Raw genomic sequence first — 6,612 nt, forward strand, 5'->3', positions numbered from 1 at the left:
CTATATAAGACACTGTAATGGAATCTGCTGCGCTATATAAAGTGCTGTAACGGAATCTGCTGCGCTATATAAGTCGCTGTAACGGAATCTGCTGCGCTATATAAGTCACTGTAACGGAATCTGCTGCGCTATATAAGACACTGTTACGGAATCTGCTGCGCTATAAGACACTGTAAGGGAATATGCTGCGCTATATAAGACACTATAACGGAATCTGCTGCTATATAAGACGCTGTAACGGAATCTGCTGCGCTATATGAGACGCTGTAACGGAATCTGCTGCGCTATATAAGACGCTGTAACGGAATATGCTGCGCTATATAAGACGCTGTAAAGGAATCTGCTGCGCTATATAAGACGCTGTAACGGAATCTGCTGCGCTATATAAGACGCTGTAACGGAATCTGCTGCGCTATATAAGACACTGTAACGGAATCTGCTGCGCTATATAACACACTGTAACGGAATCTGCTGCGCTATATAACACACTGTAACGGAATCTGCTGCGCTATATAAGACCCTGTAACGGAATCTGCTGCCCCCCTGCCGGCGCACGCTGCCCGCTAGTACTATTAGTATGATCTAGTGCACGGATGACTGATCATTTGTGGAGGGGGGGACGGGCCGGCGGCGCCATTCGACCAATCGGCGCCTGGAGTGAGAGCTCCACTGGCTCTGCCCTCCCTACGCCTCTGCATATGCCACCCACATGATGCTCATTATACATATGCCACACACATGATGCCCATTATACATATGCCCCACACATTGATTCTCATTATACATATGCCCCACACATTGATGCCCGTTATACATATGCCCCACACCTTGATGCTCATTATACATATGCCACACACATGATGCCCATTATACATATGCCACACACATGATGCCCATTATACATATGCTCCACACATTGATTCTCATTATACATATGCCACACACATGATGCCCATTATACAGCAGTGAAAGCAGTATGCGGGCGGGAGTCTAAATTGAACTACTCGGATGCGCACTGCACAAAGCGGATGCACACTGCACAAATAGCCAGCACACACACACACAAAGTGAGAGTTACCAGATCTGGGAGGACCAATTGGAGCAGCGGCGTTGGCGGCGACAGAGGAGCACGGCATGAGGGAGATGACGCGAAATCTCACGCTGGAGAAGTCACCTCACGCCGCAAGAAAGTGACCTCCTGCTGCCAAGCGAGGAACAGCTACACGACAGCAAAGCAGCAGGAGGTCACTTTCTAACCTCCTGCCGCCAAGCGAGGAAACGCTACACGACGGCGAAGCGGTAGGTGGTCACTATCTTGCTCATTTGACCTCCTGCCTCCAAGTGATGCCACTCAACACGTCGGAGCTCAGCCGAGCTACCACAGAACACCCGGCGGGCTACCCGTTAGGTTAGCGAACCTGGTACTAGGGAAATAAATATTGGGGCCTCCCCCTACCTGCTTCATCATCCACATGTCCTCGGCTGTTGTGCCATCTTTCCCCCACAGGGCCTCAGTCAGTCCCCCACTTGCCATAATACCTCCACATTCCATGCACCTCTCACTTATTGTAATATGTTCCCATGTAGTGTGCACTCTGATTAGATGTACTGTAATGACATCCAGGGCTGGATTAAGGGTCTCATGTGCCTGGAGCTTATCATTTTCAAGGCCTTGACTATTATAAGAAGTGGAGGGTATGAATCATAGGATAGATAGACATTAGGTCTGCAAGCATAAGGTTGACCACTGATGGTCAAGTGAACATGCATGAAGGTCGACCTTGAATGACTCGCTGTGCTCGCCAGGCTTCGGGCGCAGAGCTTTGCTGCACTCAGCTTACTATATTATTCTCCCACTATGACCTAGTGGATGGTAGGGCATGAAATACTGCCTGTCGGCACATGTCGGCTCAAAAATAAGTGCAATCCCCCATGTCAACCTTTTCACTGTCGGACTTCACCATGTTGACCTAATGCTTGTCCCTGTCGACCTAACCCATATCGACCTTCAGTCATGTCGATCTTCATGCATGTTGCCCTTCAGTGGTCAACCTAATGCTTGTCGACCTAGTAACCGAATCCCGAAGAAATAACCTGTCCATGTGGCCTGATGTATGTGGGCCAGACCTCCCGTAAATTTAAGAAGAGAATGGCCGCACATAAGTCCTCAATCAGCCTTACATTACGGGGCAAGGATGTGGATCAACCTGTGCCCCGGCATTTTAAAGCAGCAGGGCATGTATTGAAGGACCTCAAATATTACATGATTGATCATGTGCCACAGTCCCTACGTAGAGGTGATAGGATCAAAACCCTTTTGGTGCGTGAATCCCAGTGGATCTTGCGTTTGGGCACAACCAGGCCTGGTGGCCTAAATGGCAAGATAAACTGGAATTCTTTGGTCTGAATTTTAGTGTATTTAACAGAGTGATATAACTGGTGCCTTTACTGCATTCTCTTGGTGTGCTTATGTAAAATGTAACTTGTGTACTTTTATTTGTATTTATTTATGTCTGTGTTTTGTTTCAGTCCCGCTGCACAGTGCCCCCGCTGTTCTGGACTTCCAGCCAGAGGCAGAGAGGTTGCACAGTCTTTGGACCGCACCAGACACCTTGTGCAACGCAAGCTAAGTGGTTGCCATGGTGCTGAGGGTGACATGACCGTAAGTGCGTCATCTAGATGTCCAGGCGTGACTCAGACGGTGGGTGAGGACGCAGCAGTGTGGTAAGTAGCGGAGTATATGTAGGGGGGTTTCTTTGTTGCACAAATTGCTGTAGGTATCTGAGGAAGGGACTTAAGTTCTGAAAACATTCATACCTTTCAATACAGTTGTGTTGTATTATTGCCAAGTCTCCTGAGTGCTCTTTTTTTGAAGTGGCACCGGAGCAGCTGAATAATTGGAGTGTCGGCATAATTGGATATATATATATATATATATATATATGTATATGTATATATATATATATATATATATATATATATATATATATATATATATATATATACTGTGTGGGGGCGGACCGGCGCTCAATCACTTTTAGTACTTTGCTCCAGTGCCTTCCAAAACAATGGAAAAAATGGCAGCACTTGGAGACTTGCAGTAAAAAAACAACTCTTCTTTATAAGTACATGGTGCAAAACATACCAACGTTTCGGGAAGACCCCGTTATCAAGGTGCAGAAATACAACAAGTAGTTTACACAAAGGACAACTACATCGAAGAACTAAGACCCTTACTACTACAAGGTTTAAGGGAGAATATTCTCACTAAAGAAGAATTCCAGTATCTCCTACACATGAATCCAACCACTCCAGTATTTTACTTTCTCCCAAAAGTACACAAATCTATGGACAACCCACCAGGAAGACCAATTGTGGCAGGGATTGATTCATTGACATCCCATCTATCAGAATATGCGGACATTTTTTTACGACCACACGTGAACAATTTGCCATCCTACCTGAAAGATACAACTTCAGTTCTGAACCTCATGGAGGATTTCACATGGAAGGAGGGATACATGTGGGCGACGATAGACGTGCAATCCCTTTACACCTGTATCCAGCATCATCTGGGCATTGAAGCATGCAATGAATTCCTCGAAGAAGATTCTTCACTATCAACAGCACATAGGAAGTTCATTTGTGACGTCATGAATTTTATCCTGAAACATAATTATTTTAAATTTTTAAACCGTTTTTATTTGCAGATTTGTGGAACTGCAATGGGCACAATATTTGCCCCAAGTTTTGCAAACTTGTTGATGGGATATTGGGAGAGAAGGTACATTTATAATAACCACCCGTACAAACAAAACATTGTCTTTTTCAAAAGATATATAGATGACATTTTAATAGTTTGGGATGGTTCTGAACAGAGATTTTATGAGTTTTTAAAATATATTGGAGAAAACGACCTAAACCTGGCTTTCACATCAAACATAAGTGACAAAGAGATCGAATTTCTGGACTTGGTACTGACGGGCACAGGTAATAATGTGATAACAAGGAACTTTGTGAAGAAGGTAGACACCAACAGTTATGTACATTATGAGAGTGGACACTTGTTGAAATGGAAGGATAACATTCCATACTCCCAATACCACAGGATAACCCACAACTGCAAGAAGGAAGAGGATAGAGATGCACAACTGGAAGCAATCACAGACAGATTCAGGGAGAAGAAGTACCCAACCCATGTATTGGAGAGGGCCAACAAAAGAGCAAGGGCTTTGGACAGGAAAAAACTACTGGAATACAAACCCAAAGTGAATAGAGAACCAGATTTCAAATTCATCACAACTTACAACCATCATGAAGGAATCATTAAGGAAGCACTCAATAAACATTGGAACATTCTACAGATGGATCCCATACTCAAAGACTCATTACCCATTAAACCACAGATTGTATACCGGAAACAAAAAAACCTGAAGGACCTCCTAGCCCCCAGCATGCTTAAAGATGAATCGTCCAAACCCAGTGGCCTACCCAAATGCACTGGCAGTTACAAATGTGGCCACTGCATCATCTGCAAGTATCTTCACCCCAGCAGAAAGAATTTCTTCAATAAGGACAAATCCAAAGAATTCAAGACTAAAAGCTTCATCAACTGCAATACAACATCAGTAATTTACATGTTGGAATGTCCATGCGAACTACGTTACGTAGGTAAAACCAAAAGAGCACTGAAAATCCGGATACAAGAACATGTAAGGAACATTAAGAATAAAGTACAGACACATGCGGTCTCCCAACACTTCAGCACTCACCATAACTCAGACCCCGAAAAATTGACTTTTAGAGGCATTGAACTTGTTACCCTTGGAGAGAGAGGGGGTTATCTATCGAACCTTCTCTCACGTCGAGAGATGTACTGGATCTTCGAGCTGAATACGCTACACCCAGAGGGCTTCAATGATAGCTATGAGATAGCACCCTTCATTTAAGAGACAAAAAGAAGAATATCTCCAGCGGTCAGTAGTTCACTACAAAATTTACGCTGAGCAGTACCAGAATGGGTCACCTTCTGAGAAGTCCAGCAACAGCACCTCTGTGCTTATTCCACCTACTAGACCTCTTCCTTTCAAACTTATAATTGCCGACACATTAGGTTGTCATCATCGACACCTTAGAGAAGGAACTGGGTACATGCATTGATCTCCAACCAAACAACTATACAGCCATACCTCACTGGGACGCCCAATTACATCCGAACTTGGAAGCTAAGCAGTGATGGGCCTGATTAGTACTGGGCAGGGGGACCTCCCAGGAATATCGGGTGCTGTATCATAACATCGGCGGAGGGTTTCTGTATGTGCGGTTCCTTTGTGGTGTCAATAAATACTTATATTCACTGGACCACTTGTCTCTGCTAATTATTCGTATAGTTCTATATTATCGGACATGCTTTCAATTATGTATCCATCACTATATATGCCCTTTGAGTATAAATATTAATTAATTTATACACTTCCACATCACACATATTTCTACAGGGTTCTGTTTGTTTATTTATTTATTTATTTATTGGCTTTCCTACTGATAGTGGTTTACTTTCATATTATAACGTTTAATAATGACTGTGCATCTGTAAAATATTAATTTTTTTTTTATTCTTGCCAATTTCTGGTTCTCATATAATTTGAGAATCACTTACAGAAAAACTGAATCCACTACACACGGGCTTACATTGTCTCAGAATATGAGAAAAAAACTACTGTGAACATCCAGGCATCCAGCAAGGACTGGTGACATTATGCGATCACCATGGAAACCCCCGCAATACTAACATATGGGAACATCTCACAGTGAAGTCTCCAGAGTAACACAGAATGTCAGAGACACAGCGTACTCGCACAGACAAGGACAACCATAGACGGAGCGCGCATGCGCACGTAGTGTCACAATCCGAGCTGTCAGACAGACGTTCTTACCGGCTAAGTGCCTCCGCAGGTTCAGCTTGCGGTCCAGACGTCATCCCTGCCGGCGTCCTGTCTGCCGTGCGCCATCATCGCTGCCATCCTCCAGTCCTCTCAGCGCTGCTGAGTCCGCGGCTGCGCGGCGCACCGCACTCCTGTCTCCCAGTGACAGTCCCCAGTGCACGGCAATCCACCTGTCCGCCGCCATTGCTCCCAGTATCCAGCATGGCGTGCACAAACACACTTTCCCGCCATAGCAGACATGGGGGCTGCCATGTTCTTCCCAGTCACATGTCTGTACTGTCCAATCCTGTTTGATCTGATCTCCCTGTCATACCTGCCCGGCCAATCCTGGCCACCCAGTGGGTATAAGTATGCTGGGAGCTCTCAGATCAATGCTAGTGCTTCAGTTGTCTCCTGTGTATGGTCAGCTGTCCTTGTCTCCGTGCAAGTGTATTTCTCTGCTGGTGTTGTCTTCCATGCTGCAGTGTATTCCAGGTTATTCCATCTCCTGTTGAAGTCCAGGTTATTCCATCACCTGTGAGCCTGCCTCGTCAGCCTAGCGACCAAGCCTAGCTCCGGGACTCTGGTCCTCCGATGCTCCAGCATCATCCGCCTCCGATGTTCCACCATCGATAGTCCGAGATTCCGGACCCACAGTCAAGCTTCCGTCCGTCATTCCGGACCCACA

The 6,612-nt window shown here is 45.2% G+C and overlaps 1 pseudogene; it reads left to right on the forward strand.

Moving 5' to 3' along the window:
* Positions 1 to 5,175: 5,175 nt before the first annotated feature.
* LOC146029230 (5S ribosomal RNA) lies at positions 5,176 to 5,293 on the forward strand (annotated as a pseudogene).
* The last annotated feature ends 1,319 nt before the right edge of the window (positions 5,294 to 6,612 follow it).

Source organism: Crinia signifera, chromosome 8 (genome assembly GCF_055691185.1).
Source record: "Crinia signifera chromosome 8, ASM5569118v1, whole genome shotgun sequence".
Taxonomy (NCBI): domain Eukaryota; kingdom Metazoa; phylum Chordata; class Amphibia; order Anura; family Myobatrachidae; genus Crinia; species Crinia signifera.